We start from the raw sequence: 16,176 nt of genomic DNA on the forward strand, positions 1-16,176 counted from the left end.
TAATAAATGTTATATGCCAATTGCTTTATAAATATTAATAAAATTGAAATAGGAGAAGTGTGTACAGATGCAAACAAATGGATGTTAAAAGCAAAATTTCAGGAGAAACCTACTGGAGGGGAAGAGGACACTTAGGAAACGTTTAGTAAGAAAATCATAGGTCTTATCATATTATGGTTGTTCCGAGAGGAATGAGAGGTTGCAGAGGTAGATTATTGCTTTGTTGGTTTATTTATGAGAAAATAGTACACGAACCAGTATGGTATTTCCAGCTTATTCCTTGAAATTTAGGGGGGGTACAGCATTACTCTGTTTAACGTTCAAGGCTGAAACCTCTTCTAGCAGAAAGCCTCCTTGTAGTGCTGAGTTAAATAAAAGTGTTACCTTTTAGTAAGATGCAACACTCAGTTTCATCTATTTCTGTTATACTTCCCCCTGCTAGAACTGGGGAAACATAGCTCCACTTAAACATGATTCAGTTCTTTGTCATTAGAATGACTAAAACAAAGAGAAGAGTTTCAGTAATTTCAAATCCACGAAAATTCTCTGAAAGACTTAAGAGCAGCTTTGCTAATTTTCCAAGAGGGAAAAAGAAGGTGTTCTTCAGTGGTAGTTTTGTTGGTTATTTCCTGCCGAGAGCTAGCAACTGCCTCTATCTTCAATACAGCCTTAATGCAATGCAATTAATCAGGTTATGAATATACCTTTTCTTTCTAAGCATACAGACTCAGCCTCGCTGCGGCTCTTCAAATCACTCTGAAGCACGATTGCCATGAAAAGCTTGGGAAGGATTTGCAGTTAATCACTTCTTTTAATTAAAATCTTGTCCTCTTCCATCAGATTCTGCGAGGGACCAATAAATCATAGATTTGTGATATTAAGAAGAGGTCTTTTGCTGTGTTTGTTTTACAGCTGTCTGCTAGTGACTTCATCCAAAATATTATTCAGTGCTTTGGATTAAAGCCTCTGAATTTGCCTACTCTGTTTTGTTTGGTTCACTGATTGTTTGAATGTCTCTTAATTTGTGTTGTCCAGCTGTAGCATGTTATTCTCCATTGCTGTGAAGTTTCTTTGATAACAACAAATAGCAGTGTTCTTACTACATTATCCTGTATAGCTCTTACATGGTAGCAGTTTTAAAGAAAGGCTGCTTTTGTGAGACTGCTTTACAAGTCTTCCAAGCAGGTACTGGAAGACAGTAAACAACAGTATCTCTTGTTGTTTCAGAAACTTGCTTTTATTTTTTTTAACCTTTTCTTTCTCATTCCACCTGTACCATTTAAAATAACTGAGTGCTGTATAACAGCCTGTGTTGTCCTGTTGCACAGACCTACTGATGTCAGTGAAGCTCTCAACGTGTACAGGAGAGCAGCAAGCTGTTGAGACATCTTCCTTAAGAGAGCAACAGCAACACAAATAATAAATATAAATTAAAACAAACAAAAGCCATGAATTCTGCTTTCCTGGTGTAAATCAAACAGTAGTTCTGCTTGGGGAGTGGTTGCCACCACTGGTAACAAAGAACAGCCAGTCCAAAATAAGATTTTTAAAAAAAAAAAAAAAGTCATATGGCAATAGGATGGTGATTAGGGGAGTGATAATTCACATACAGAAACTCTGCACTGCTGTTGTAAATGTTTTAAATACTAATATGTATTGAATAATATATGATTAATCATACTTAAACGTTATTTGCAGAAGTCTTCTGCTTTCTCAAAGCATTTCAGTAGTGGTTGGGGTTAAAATTTTATACGACTGGCTTTTGGTGTCAACAGGAGAAATATATGAGAAGTATAAGAGGGATAGCAATTTTTGCTGAAAGCCAATCGGTTTAAAATAAATGTATAAAAAGGTTAAGTTGACTCATTTAATCTCTTTGTGGTGAGTTAAGAGTATCCACACAGCTACCTCAGCAAAGCAGATGGGAGGGTTTTTTTAAGCTGACACTAAAAAAAAATCCACTTCATGTATATTTTGTGCCAAAGCCCTCAGATGGCTTCAGCAAAAATACTTGTACATCAATTGTGTTTGGCCCGAGGACTGTTATAAGAAAACAAATATCTCAGGGAGGACAGTAACACAGAACTATGAACTGCATCCTACAATAAAATTAAGTTACTAATTACTTGGGAGAAGGTAGTTATTTAAGGCCAAAATTCAGCCTGAGTTAAAGGAATACAGCTCTCAGTAACTTCATCTTTCTGATTTCTTTGGGGCTATATTTGTTCCTCAAATGAGTAAGTAACTTAGAAATTCACTTTGTAAAACAAACAAACAAACAAAAGCCATGTCTGCATATCAGCATGGATCAGAACAGCTGTGAACAGACATTATTCAAATGCTGCTCGCTCCTGGAAAAGTTGGTTAAAATGTGAGGATGTGATTAATGACTTGGTGCAAGTGTTTTCAACTCATATGTGCCAGTTTTTAATGACTTAGCAGAATCTGAAATGAGGTTCTTTTTCCCTGTTTTTGTGTTTTAGTGTCAAAAAAATTATTGTACTAAAAAAAAAAAATGCCTTAAATAAAACAGTAAAAAGCAGGAAAAAGAGCAATTTACAGTTGTTACAGGAATATCTGATTTGAACCTTCAGAATGTAGTGTGCTTGAAAACGATTTAATATTTGCCTACACAATTAGCTAGAGGAATGCCAAAATGTAATTTGAATTGCAAGGTAATATGTTATTTTAATTTAATCATAACTGCAAGAATAAAAAATTCTGCTTCTTTGTTTACTGTTAAAATTTGGCTGCCGTGAAACATCTCCACTAAACCCAAACTATACATATCATTATGGTTTTAAAAATATTTTTAACAATGATAAAAAGCGATGATTAAAAAGAGAATTAATAACTTTGCAGAACATGTTAAATGAGCTTGCTGTTGATGCTGGCTTCAACTCCTGTAGGTGAGGAGTACTGTAAGGCTTTATATTAGATGTGAACATATTTATAATTTACTTAGATTATTTAATGCATTATTTTTTAATACACGAGAACTAAACAGAGCGTACTGAAGTCAGAAGAGTTATTAAGCTGATAGATAATTTCTATGAATTAGGGATAAAGTTCTTAGAGGTCTCTTTCGAATGAAGCAGTAAGCCTCGTTCCTTTCAGCCTAGCAATGCAGCACATGCACCTGTTGCACTCAAGCTTGGCCAATAAGGGAGAACTTAAGCTTGTATTTAAAGTGAAGCATGTGCTTTAATTGTTGTCCCCGCCCCCCCCCCCCCCCCCAAAAAAAAAAAAAATAAATCTGTTTTCAGTGATCTTAAAAGCTGTTCATTAAAGAAGCATTTTACTCCTTTGGCATGGATCTTCTGTGGTATGTATTAATCATACAATTTAAAGAGAGACATCTTTCTAAAAGTGTGTTTCATGTGCATATTTGTATTAAACAGCAATTGTGTGACCCTATCTTGACAAATGTTCTCTATCATAATGACTTTCCTTTGTTTTTCTTTTTCTTTCCTAATCTTTTCAATTAAAAAAGATTGTAGCTTCATGTTGCATCCAGTTATAATACAATTTGCATAATATTCATTGAAAGTAGGTTGAAGTCTGTAAATTGTATTCATAAAACAAAAAGCTGACATTTAGTACTGTTTTCCCAAATAATGGGGAGTGGGGGGTGGGATCATGGTGTAAAATATGTCAAAAATGGGGAAAAACAGTTAACTGGAGCTTGCAACGATGTGAGTATTCCATAGTGCAAGAATGGACACTTTTTTTCCTCTCCAGAAATATCATATAACTTACTCATTTTAGAACTTGCATTATGCTGCTGATGCATTTCCTCTATTACAAATGTGTATCATTTTTTATAATCTTATAGGGGAGAGGAAGAAAGGAAAATATGTAGACACCTAACTGTAAGCAAACAAAATTGATGCTTTTTGAAGGATAAAGGAAAGGTGGTGGAGTTAATTGCATACAGTTCCAAGTAGCTTTAGAACTAGCAGGAGGACATTAGCTGTTGTGTGAAAACAGCATGAAATGTAATTCAGAGCAGCTGTCTAATTTATCAGCAAGAACAAACTGCTCATGTTCTTAAACTGTACTCAATTATTCTATCCAACCTTCTTTGACCTGTTCAACCTGCTAGTATTTGCTTAAAACTAAAAAAAGTTTGCCAGACATTTAAAATAAACCAAAAGAATCCCATGAGTTTTCTTTGCAATACACTTTCATTAATTTTTGAATTTATATAACTCTGCATTCATAGTTTCTTTGAAAGAGTTATGACATTCTCTGCTTAACAGTGCAGAGTCAATAAACATATTCTTTTGTGGCCAATTTTAAAATATTGCAAAAATGATAGCATATAACATCAAGCAAAAAGATTCTTTGCTCTCAGAAATTACTGCAAAACCTTGAGATAAAAACAATACTTTGCTGACAGTCCATGGGGAGTGCTGTTTTGCTCTGTGGTTGGAGTAGTTCCTCATGCACTGACCATGGCTATGTTAGCACTAATTTTCAGAACAACTTTTTTTAACACTATTCCCTCTACATTCTCAGTGGGAATTGAACAAAATATATAAAACAACTGCAGAACAGATGTTTGATCAGAATAAAACAGGGGAAATTCCCTCTAGTTCCATCGCTAGGCACCACTGAAAAGAGCCTGGCTCCGTCCTGTGTGCACCCTTCTTTCAGATATTAATACACATCATTAAGATCCCTGGAGCCTTCTCCTCTCCAGGCTGAATAGTCCCAGCTCTCTCAGCCTTTTCTCACAGGAGGGATGCTCCAGTCCTTCATCACCTTTGTGGCCCTTCATTGGACTCTCTCCAGTATGCCAATGTCACTCTTGTACCGGGGTGCCTGGAACTGGACACATTATTCCAGGTCTAGCCTCACCAGTGCTGAGTAGAGGGGAGGGTCACTTCCTTTGACCTGTTGGCAATATTTTGCGTAATACAGTACAGAATACCATTAGCCTTCTTTGCTGTAAGGATATGGTGCTGGCTCATGTTCAACTTGGTGTCCACCAACACCCTCAGGTCATTTTCTGCAAAGCTGCTCTTCAGTCATTTAGCCCCCAGCATGTACTGGTGCATGGCATTATTCCCTAGTTCAGGTTATTCACATCCTCATTTATTTTTTTTTTTCAAAGCAAATTTGGCGTATAGTTCTAGTTAATACTCTTACGGCAGACAGAAAGAAAATAGTGTGTTTTTTTGTTGGTGGTCGTTTTTCTTTTTTTTTTCCACAAGGCGTCAAGCTATTTAGATGATTTAGCAAACCTTGCTTATTATTCTTCTGATTACTTCCATGGAAAAACTTGTGTATCTTTGGTAATGCTAATCACAATGGAGCCTTTTGGTTCTTGACCAAAAAAAGCCTTGCAGATCATGTCATTTTTGCAACTGAAATGTAAAAAGCATCCTATAGTCCTTTTTATAATTTTAGTGCTTTCAACTTTTTCCTCTGCGATTCAAAGATCATTTCTTCAGTATAGAAAGTGGGTAACAATTCTGTTGAACCAGTGTAGTTCAAGCATAGTTTTATCTGTGCTAGTGATGCAACTTAGACCTCTTTGGATGTTTTTGAAACATTTTTGGGGTCTTGGTAAACTAAGTTCTAAATATGTGTGTGTATATATATACAGTGTATATATATGTAGGTATGTTCTGCTGTAAGGCAAATAGAAGCATAGTCTGAGGGTTGTATGTGTGAGGGTTTTTTTTAATAACTTTTTTTTAACAAAACAAAACATCTTGGTAATAGTTAGGCCTTAAATCTATAATTAAACCACATGCTACTGAGAGTGTACTGGGAGGTTATGGTAAAAGGTGCTGTCAAGTGAACTAGAGTTTGGATAGCGCATTTATAAGAGCAGTGTAATATCCTTAGGGTTCTGTAAGACATAGAAGGTACTTTTGGTTTTAAAAACTGGAATGACATAAAATCAGCACGGTACAGCTGTACAGATGAGATTGATTGTGTGACAGGCCTCAAAATACATTAGTATACAAGTGCTTCTCAGGACGTCTTGCAGAGTTTGGTACTTGGTTGTACCTTGTCTGTGATGGAAGATAATGCCAAATCATTACTGGAAATGATTATGGACGTAAAGATTCATAGAATAGGAAATAAGCAATGAAGAAGATGAGTACCAGCTACAATGGCATCCAGATTTCCGGGTAAACTGTTTGTAGGGCAGATATGGTTAAGTGGCAGAAAATAAATACAATTCAGTCTATAAGTCAGAAACAAAATGCCTTGGTTTCACAGAAGGAAGCCTTTCAAGTGAGAAGCAATGGCAGTGAAAGAAACTGAGTATGAATTCACAGTTAATTGCTGTGGCAGAGACTACTTCTGTGCAAGGGAGCATTACGTAAGAAGGTATCTCCTACCTCTGGTTTTATCTTTTGAACTTGGACTAAATATAAATGCCCACCTTGGTGCATACTAATTGAGAAGAGCACTGAGAAGTATGGGATAGTGTGAGAAGTATCACAGTAAGAAGCACAGATGTAAAGGAAGACTCAGAGCTGTATTTGTTGAAGTTTGTAAGATGGTGGTGGGGTATGACAGGAATTTGTTAATAGAGTACTTCAGTATAACAGGCAAAGGTATACCAAGATGTACACTGTATTGGTGTAGAAAAGGTTCTTTCCCTTCCAACTACTGTCATACTCTGTCTCAAAACGTTTTAGTGCCTTCACCTCACGCAAAGCTTGCGTCTCATGTCAGCACCTCTGTGACCACTCCTGACGAAATTCATGTTCCACTGGTTTCCTAAACTCACCTCTATCAGTGAACATTTTTGTATCTCCCTGATACACTTTCATGCTTGGAACACCCTTCCTTGCCTTAGCTCCCTCTCCGCCCATTTATTTTCATTTCAAACAAAAGTTCTTGCACGAGGACCCACAACTATCAATTCTAGAGTAATGTGATAAAAAGCAATGAAACTTAAGGGAAAAACACCATCCATTCTTCTGTGCATTTGACCTTATTTGACACCATTACACTGGTTTAAACCTATTTGCTGCTTGATTCTAGTTCACTTTATCCCATGGCATCATTATTTTTCTGAGGTGCAAATTGTATGGTTTTTAGCTCAGATAAAGTGTATTATTTATGTACTGTACCAGTGATGCTGGCAGGCATCAAACAGTTGTGAGCCTTACTGGGGGTTGTGGTACTGAGCAAAGATCATCCTTATGTGCAGTCCCCACCTATATATATGTCATGTAGGTGGGAATTTTGAAAGTGCGTCTGTATTTTGGCTGGCTGAGGCTTGCTAAAAGTCTGTAGGGTTTATAGAAGGAAAAAGAAAAATACCCAAATCCAAACATTCTGCACTTTAAGACTGCTGTTTGAGATGACTAAGTATCACAAGTGTGCTTGAACAGTTTAGTTCCAAACCTTTCTTAGTCAGTTCTTTTTTTCCTTTCAAAATAATAGACATTTTCTCTTGTGTGCTTTCAGTTTTCATGGGTCTTATGTTCCCAGAGGGTTATATGACACATTCAGGGGGGCACGAAGCATTTCTGGTGCCCAGATCTTCTGTGCTGTGGGGAGAATTTCTGCAAAGTGAGAAATCTGGGGAAGGGGAGAATGATCAATGGGAAAACAGGAGAAACCTTTCCCTTGAAAATAAGCAGATGAGTCTGTATTTACTCATCAGTTAATAAGGCATGACTTATACTTTTAAATAAAAGCATACTGAAAATAATTGTCAACATTTTTTTTCCATAACCATTTAGTGATGAGATATGAACGGTTTAAAGTTAGGAAAGAATTTCATCTGGAAAACCATTCACAGGTGCAGAGTTTAAGACAAACCTTGATTGCGAACATTACTTAGCAGTAACAATTCCAACTTGTTTTACAACAGATTTTAAGATGGTAAGCTAAAATGACCGAGAACGGTTTCAAGTCATCCTTGAATCTTGGAAGAGCCTGTTGGCAAATAGGGAATGAGCTGATCTGAGATCTGTAATAGTTCCCAAGGTGCAGAAGAGGGATGTTTGAGGGAATGGGAAGGACCACAGTGGATTGGGAATGGATAGTAAATTACAGATGAGAGGATATGCTGTCTTTACTGGTGCATGAGGTGAAATTAGCTGTTATGTTAGTTCTGTTTCTAAGGTCGGTGTGATGGAGAGGGATATTTGACTCGGCATTTTTCTACAAACACAGTTGGTTCGTGGTTAAGTCTTGAATGGTCTGGAAGAAAAAAAGTGTTGTTTTATTTTGGCAAAACAGGCTTGAAAGTCTCCCATTGGTTTGGGATTTAGTACATTAGTGTATAGGATATTTATTGTAGTCAAAAATGTGTAAATTTGTCACCAGAACTTCTGGTGCCCATTCAATAAGTTCAGTATGTGCCTACCTCTGCATGTGTGTGTGGTTGCATTGACCTATGCTGTGAGTAAAATGTTGTACCTGCTTCAGTATCTTTTAAAGTCAACTTGTAACTGGAAAGGGGAGTGAGCCCAGGAGTAAGTAGATAAGGGTCTGATGTTTTCTTTGGGATCTGGTTGTTATCACACACTGGTTTGAGATTATTTTCCTGCAGCTCCATTGGCCGTAGACTGAGATTCCCCAGCTTACTTTCACTAGAAAGGATTTGGGAGCCCTTTTATAAACCTGCCGTCTGTATTTGTCTGTTGGCCATAAACTCTGACAAAGGAGGAAATTAGGTAGCTAAGTTTAGTGTTGTTTCCCAGCACAGTATTTTACTGAGTGGCTTTGTAGTCTGTGCCTTTGTCATTGGGACATTACACATTGGAAAGGTTTCCCATACCTGATCTAGCAGCTCTGTGCTATATGGACCGCATACGGAGTAATGCTAACCATCCAAGTTTCATCTGGGGTAACTGATATGCCTTAATTAAGGGAGGATGGACAAGAAATTTCACGCATCTTAAACGATAAGAAGAAAAACTGTAGTTTATTAAAATAACTGTAAAAGTATGCTTATTTGTTTTTTAGCTAGGTTTATCAATAGAAAAGCAATTGTTAGGAAAAGATTCTTTTTTGGATAGGTCTGTCATGATTGTGTTTGTTTTTTTTTTTTAAAGTTTATTTTTATAACAAAAAGATTTTTGGTTCCATCATAAAACTTGCTATACTCTTGCTGAGCTAAAGGAAGCAAAAACAGAAGTTTCTGTTTAGAAAAGAAAAACCCAGCCTGAATATGGTGACCGTTGACAGCGCTTACAGATCTTGTTGAGGCATGATGTTTTGGTGTGTTTATAAACAATAGGATCAACATACACAGCTAAAATAATTTGTGTTCATATAACTTTCCTTTGTGCCTTTTATAGTTTCAGGGTTGGACTTTTTTTAATGATCAGATGTTTTGTGACTGTGATTTTTTAATGATCTTTTTGTTTTGTAACTGTATATGCTGCTAGCATGATTCAGAGATACTTTGAGGCAGTGGCTTGATCTGCATTTCTCTTCTCTTATGGCAATAAGATATAATTAAAATTCTTAAATCCAGATCACCTTTTCTTATGTTCTTGTGCGGTGCCATTACAGTGAAGCTTCTGTCTTCACTGGAGCCCATAGCTGTTACTTTAAAAACAGTAATAATACAGTATGAATGCGTAAAGAAAAAATAAAAATACACTAACTGTTTATCAAAACAGCCTGTCAAAAGGCTGTCCTTTCCTATAATCTTTGAATGCTTTTATTTTTTATATCCAAGTACTTTATTGTACAATCACCGTCCCTGCTAATGATCCCTCTGTCACTTAAGGGCAAGGATAACAAGGTCACTGGGGAGAGTAAAAATTAGAGCAGAAAGAGTTCCATGTGTGTGTTGTTTTGCTCATTGAAGTATCTCTCCTTTATAATCTTTATTCTCCATAACTTGTAAATAACATGATTTGACAGAAATATAGATAGCCTTACTCTGCAGAGTAATGAATGCTCTAAGAATTGTGATCATTTGGGAAACTGTGCCAAGAAGCAGAGAATTTTGTCTTCAGTCATCCAAAAATGTGCATTATAGAGCTCATCTTTGTCTTTGGCATCTATCAAACAGCTTGCTGGAAGCAGTAGAGGTAGTAAACAAAGCATGTTGGAGGAAAATGGTCCCCCATGGGGAATAATTTAAGGCCATAGTGAAGTGTTGTTTTCAAAAGACATCAAATTACATTTCCATTGTAATATCAGACATATGAAATGCATGTGGGATGAAGAGTTCAGGTTAAAAGGGGCTGCTGCTCCTGCGTTCACTGAAAAGCTCAACAACTCCCATTTATCTCAGTATCTCACATTCTGGCTCTGTACTAGCCTGCAGTACATCTGCCAATTTGTTAGAATATTATTTAAGACATGATAATATCTTTTTTATTTTCTTTTTTGAATTTTCTTTTTTAGCTGTCTGACTTATATGTACAAAAGCAGAGTTGAATAAGTAAATACAGTTTTATTATCTTCCTACTGGGCTATTTTTATGTTTCCAACTGTATCCAGTGTGTCCATGATATATTGATAGACAGGATGCAGGGATCTCTAATAAAGAAATGGGGAACTGCAACTACAGCTTTTTTTTTTTTCCTTTTTTTTGAATTTGTTTGCTTGAAAGAGTTCCTTGACTCTTCTGTCTCTTTGTGTAGCTGGAGATTGCATTTGGCCCAGGCAGTGAATTGTGTTACCTGAAAACCCAATTTCTGTCCAGAACCCTTAGCAAGAATTCTTGCATTCTTGTTAAGTCCAACCCCACAACAAGTAGTAGGTGTACACAGTTGGAATGTGGTTTATGAAGAGGATAAGGAGGTGGGTTGTGGGTCATACTTTGCACTTTGTCTGTCAAAGGTCCTATTATGCTCTCCCTTTGTGTCATCTGCTTAGAAAAAGAATAAATTTTAATGTAGTGAAAAAAAAGCTGCAGTAAACTGCTTTGAGCTTTTCAGAACTATGAAGGGGTCATTGTTTAGGGAATATTGAAAGGTAAAGTTTAACAAAAGGATTCATAGACTGAACCGTTGTTCAAGCTAGAGACCTGTCAGATCTATTACACTTTTAGCCAGAATTCTAACATTTCTTTACATTAGTAAACTAATTTCCAGTATTTCCAGTTAACATATCAGAACCTTCCAAATAGCAAACTACTGAAAATCACTCACCTACATATCTTTTATTGTTGACTTTATCTGGATAGTCTTTTTTTTACTAGGATAATAATATTTAATATTATTTACTGAGGGGTTAATTGGGCTACTAGAATGTGTAAAGACCCAGTTCTTTAAGGTGTTATCCATCCTGCAATCTCTGTGATCAGGACCCACATGAATTTGCTTTTGCCCACACTCCTCCTCTCTTCTGGATGCTGAATTCCCACCTGCTTCCCATTCCAATTACAGCCCCATTTCAATGCTTTCTTTCCAGGAGCCAGACCTAATTCCGTGGTTCTTGGAGCCTGGCAAGGGGGAGTGGGATGCTAGGTGTCAAGGGCTCTGCTCTGGAGGGCTATACCAATGCTCCGGACAGCAGATACTGGGAGTGGGGCTATTTTCCTTCTGTCATCTTCTGTGCCGCATAGTTCGATGGGCTAGAGAGCTAATTGTGTGCCTGGGTGTATTAGAGTACCAACTGTGTCTGACCTGGAGCATCAGGGATGCTGCTGCACACCGAGGCTTGAAGTTGTGCATTGTTACGCGTTGCTATGCGTTGTTCACTGGGGACTTCTCAAAGGTTACCTGAAGTTCATGCACAACCGTACTGTAGCCCTGCTCGAAATTATTACTTGTGTAAAAACTGCTACCTCAGTTGAGTAATCGACTGCTGTTGTGCATTTACTTAATTTGGGGGGGGTTGTTTGTTTATTTTGGTGGGGTTTGTTTCAAAAACACAGATCAGTTAATGAACTAATACACTGCCACAATCATTCAAAAAAAAGAAACCTTCACCTACCAGTTTTGGAAAATCATCACCTTTTATGTTGTATTCATTTTGTTTGTCAGCCTAATTCATTGTGTAAGCATAGCAGCAAGCTTGATGCTTGGTTCACTGCTAACTTGGTAAATGCTCCCTCTTCCAGTTAGGTGGCTGGTGTCAGATCTCCCATCAATGTGTGCATCTGAGTTTTCAAGGTGCAGCAAGAAAGTATTGTATTAGAGCTTTTGAAAAACACACCTTAGAGGAGCACTAGCATTTTAGTATTTTCCAACTTCTGGAGGTCAGAGCACATGATAAGCAATTTTTGTGTTGTCACTCAAGAACATTTGTCTGGATAATTACTCAGTTCAGATCCACATTACTTTGAAATTCATGGCTTTTAAATTTGAACTGGATATTCAAAAAGTGGAAATGCATTTCAAGTGCCTTCATTTGTTTTTATGATGGTAGCATTTGGTGCCAAATGGGGCATTTTAATCACTTTTTTAATGCTGAAATTATGTGATTTTTTTTTTAGCATTCCACATCAGAGAATTAAGGTAATTAGAAGAAAAGATTCATTTGTGTGTCTGTAGAGCTATACTTAACAGTCTAGTGAATTGTCATTTGAATTTCAAAATAGAGACGTACAGGTTTACGTTTAAAAAAAAAAAAAGGCCTCAGCGAGAATTTTTTTGCAGGGCAAGCACCACATGTAGTTTTATGGTATGGTCTATGAAGGTGATTTTAGCTTTCTAAGGAATACGGAGTTAGAAGTAAACCTGCATCTGCACTCTGCTGTTTTGTTTTTTCATCATTGAAATTGCATTGATTTCAAAATTACAGGTGTGAAACTTTCCTCATTAAATCGCCTACTACAGTTGATAGGGAATATCCATCTAAACCATTATCTTTTCTCTGGAAAATTAAAAAAAAAAAAAGTTGCTGATCTGTTTTATCTGTATCATTATAGGAAAAAAAAAAAAAGGATGTAAGAGAAGGCATCCTCCTAAAATATTTAAGGTATTGGAATTAGATGCATCTTTTATAAAAGTAATACTTATGGAGACTGAGAAGAAAGAGCTTTGCATTGTTTGGTATTAGATGGTTCTTATAAGCACATGTAATGCAGCTGTTGAATGTAACTGTAGGGTGTGAGTACCCTTGTTTGTATTGATTATTCCAATAAGATCAAAGGTAATACAGCTACATTCAGGAATGAGGGAGTAAAGGTTTTGGGGATAGGGCTTAAAATTCAACATACTGGCTGTGAAGGAAAAGCTTGAAGAGACCTTGCAACATAAGAACTGTTTTGCTGAAGCTTTAATTTCTATTTTGTTGTTGTTGTTGAAGGTGAAACACTTGTGCACACTTCATATCTAGAATTTCTCACCAATTTACCTTCTAGTGGTTAAAGCAGTCTGGTTTGTTTGCTTTACTAGGTGTCAGGAAGAACAGCAGGGAGATGGAGGGAAGGTAGTTGCTCGTACAGTTTTTGCAGTTGGCGTGTGGGGTGAAGTGGTGGCCCTTTTGAAAATGAGTGCTGAGCTCCCACCTGGGACTGCAGGATCTCCACAGAGGATCTCCTCAAACTTAGCAAGTCGTTCTGACGCTGTGGCAATCCCTGGGATAGGGTTGGTATTGTGCCTTCTAAATTTAGATTTGGCAATACATGATAGTGCCAGTGAAATATATGTCTGATAAAGTTTTTACTAGGCATGAATGCCAGCTCTGGAAGCAGTGAGACATACAGGAGTCTCCACAAGTCACACTGGTAAAGGCCCAGGTAGCAAAGTCAGCATTGCTACCAGTAAATGCCATATGCCAACTCAGTGTATGCTTAATTTGGAAAACTTGTACCAAATTTTGTAACCTTTGTTGTTACTTAGTAAGTGGCCTCCAAAGATGTGAATATATTTGGCTTACTGGTTAATCTCAAGGGTGTTTATGCTTCTTAATTATTTTTTTTTAAAGTTCTTAAAAGAAGTTAATGGCCTCCAAGTTTAATCTTACTTAAACTGTTTAACATTTCGCTTCTAGGCACATGTGTTTTCATTTTCCATTTGTACTACTACTGTTCGCAATAGTCAGAGTGCCATAAGTAGCACCCAGTGCATCGCAAGTGGTTCCTTTTGCATGCAGCAGTTTCTGTGCTTATTAAAAAAAAAAAAAGTTTCTTTTCTTTAAATAAAGGATTTGATTTTTTTATTAGACCTAGAGGCTATTAAGTTTTAAATGCCATTTGTTTTTCATTAAAAAGGATTTTCTATTTTAAATCCTTGACTTATTTTTATTAGAAAAGTAATATTCAGCTTTTTTTTTGCTTTTTTTTATTTATTTATTGGTGCTTTATCCATCAGCTAAATGCAGAGCTGTAATCCCATATGGCAGAGTATGCCTTGCTGTGTGTGTGGGTGTGCACATGTGTATGTACATGGTTATTTTTATGCTTCCATAGTTCTTTATTTTTTCTCTTTTTACTTCCCTTGCTTCCTATAAATTTGTCCTAGGACCTTGGTCAAAGGTTCATTTATATTCAGATATAAAATGTGAATATAAATACTGTTCTGAAGGGACTAGTGTTGATCTTTCTTTTATTTCACTGTCTCCATAATTAGAAATGCTCTTTGAATGTACTTGATAAAATAAAAGTTTGCACTTGATATGTTTTCCTCAGTTCATCTACATGTAGTCACAGTGCTACCTCTTGTTTGAAAATCAGACAGATGAACCATCTGCTGGAGGCATATGAGCATTGTAGATAGGATCAAACCTACAATTTATCAGCCGTACCCTTGTTAAGTGTTGTCATATTAGTAGATAATGATCTCAGTTGTGGCTTTAGGGAGGAAGTGGGAGGTGGCATAAGAAGCCTGAAAGCTGTTAAGCTAAAAGTAACGTGTATTCCCAGTAGATCTCACTGACAGGAAACTTTGATTTGGTTGTAATGCAGTTATAGTGGAGTAGAATCCAAAGATCTTAACCACAAACGTACACTAAAACAGCAGATTGCAATTTCTGCAACTTCTCTATTTTGAGGACATTTTATGCCAAGTGCGAGGCTCCCACACAACATCCTAACTTTTGAGTGCTATGTGAAGGAGACATTCCTTGGCAGGGAACTGTGTAATGCCCTCGCTTGGGAGGGAAAGGGGCTGTAGGCAGCCCCTTTGCTAACATCCAGAGCCCTAAGTGTTGATGTCTGCATCTTTGAAGGTTCACTTGCCATAGCGTGTTGCAGAACTGATAAAGAGATCTTGATGCTGTTTGACAAACTAAACATGTTTAACTTAGGGTTATGGCTCAAAGTTTTCATTTTTGCCTGTCACCATCATCAGTATACACCCATGCGTTAAATTTTGATTAACTGTGTCTGTAATCAGTAGATGTTAAAATATAATTGTGTGAAGAAGCAGTGTTATAATCTCCAAAGACATGGCATAACAGTTACCACACTGGACACAAATTAGCCTATGGATTTGCATCTCAACGCAAAACTAAGACAAAGGGAGGTGATACAGTCCTGAAATAAACTGAAACCCACAGCAGGTTTTTCACCTGTTGGTATTTCTGACTACTTCAAACAAGTCTTACTGTACTTACTAGAACTGTAAAGGAATTAAAAAAAAAATCTGTTATGCAAGTTAGATTATGTAATAGTCCTTTTTACCTTTTGTTTATTAATTGTAAATTCCAAAATCTTGCAGGGGTGTAAGCCTCTGTTGAAAATCTGAAATTATTAGAACTGCAGTTTGGCGTCTTCACTTCTTTCCCTGACAGATTGGGCTTGGAAAAGTAGTTTGATATGTGTATTTCATACTCATATTCTGCATTAAATTTACTGAACTATTGTTGAGTTAAAAACATTTAAGATTTTCTTGTTTTGTTTTGATAGTTCGCTTCTGTGTACTCTTTTCTCCCTTATGTACAGAATTATTTGTCCATGTAGTTTTCACATGCCCTGGCTACTAGAGCTGAGGAAAATACTGTGGTTAAGCAGATTGATTTCAGTGGCAACTATTGTTGTTTTAAGAAACCAGTTCTGCAAATACTTCAGGTCTCTGTAAATTTGAAGTTAAAGGTCTGCAAACAAGTTTTTGGCTTAATGCCCTAACTGTGGCAGCTATGCTATCCTTTCTTGGCCAACTGATGCTTGGAAGAAAAAAAAAATGAAAAAGAAGGAAAAAAAGTAGTTCTGAAGCTGCTAACACACAAAAAGACTCTCAGCTCAGCCAGCAGAGGCCTACTAGGCCTGCTGTTTTGTGGGCCTTAGTGGTTTGGGCCTGACCCTGAAAGTAAGCAGCTGTTTGATGAAGTTTAAAGGTT

General features: G+C 36.9%; 1 protein-coding gene across 14 annotated transcripts in view; it reads left to right on the forward strand.

The window, feature by feature from the left end:
- TPK1 (thiamin pyrophosphokinase 1) overlaps positions 1-16,176 on the forward strand; it is a 322,063-nt gene that overhangs the window by 26,604 nt on the left and 279,283 nt on the right. The window lies entirely within an intron of this gene.

This window comes from Cygnus atratus, chromosome 2 (genome assembly GCF_013377495.2).
Source record: "Cygnus atratus isolate AKBS03 ecotype Queensland, Australia chromosome 2, CAtr_DNAZoo_HiC_assembly, whole genome shotgun sequence".
NCBI classification, from domain to species: Eukaryota; Metazoa; Chordata; class Aves; order Anseriformes; family Anatidae; genus Cygnus; species Cygnus atratus.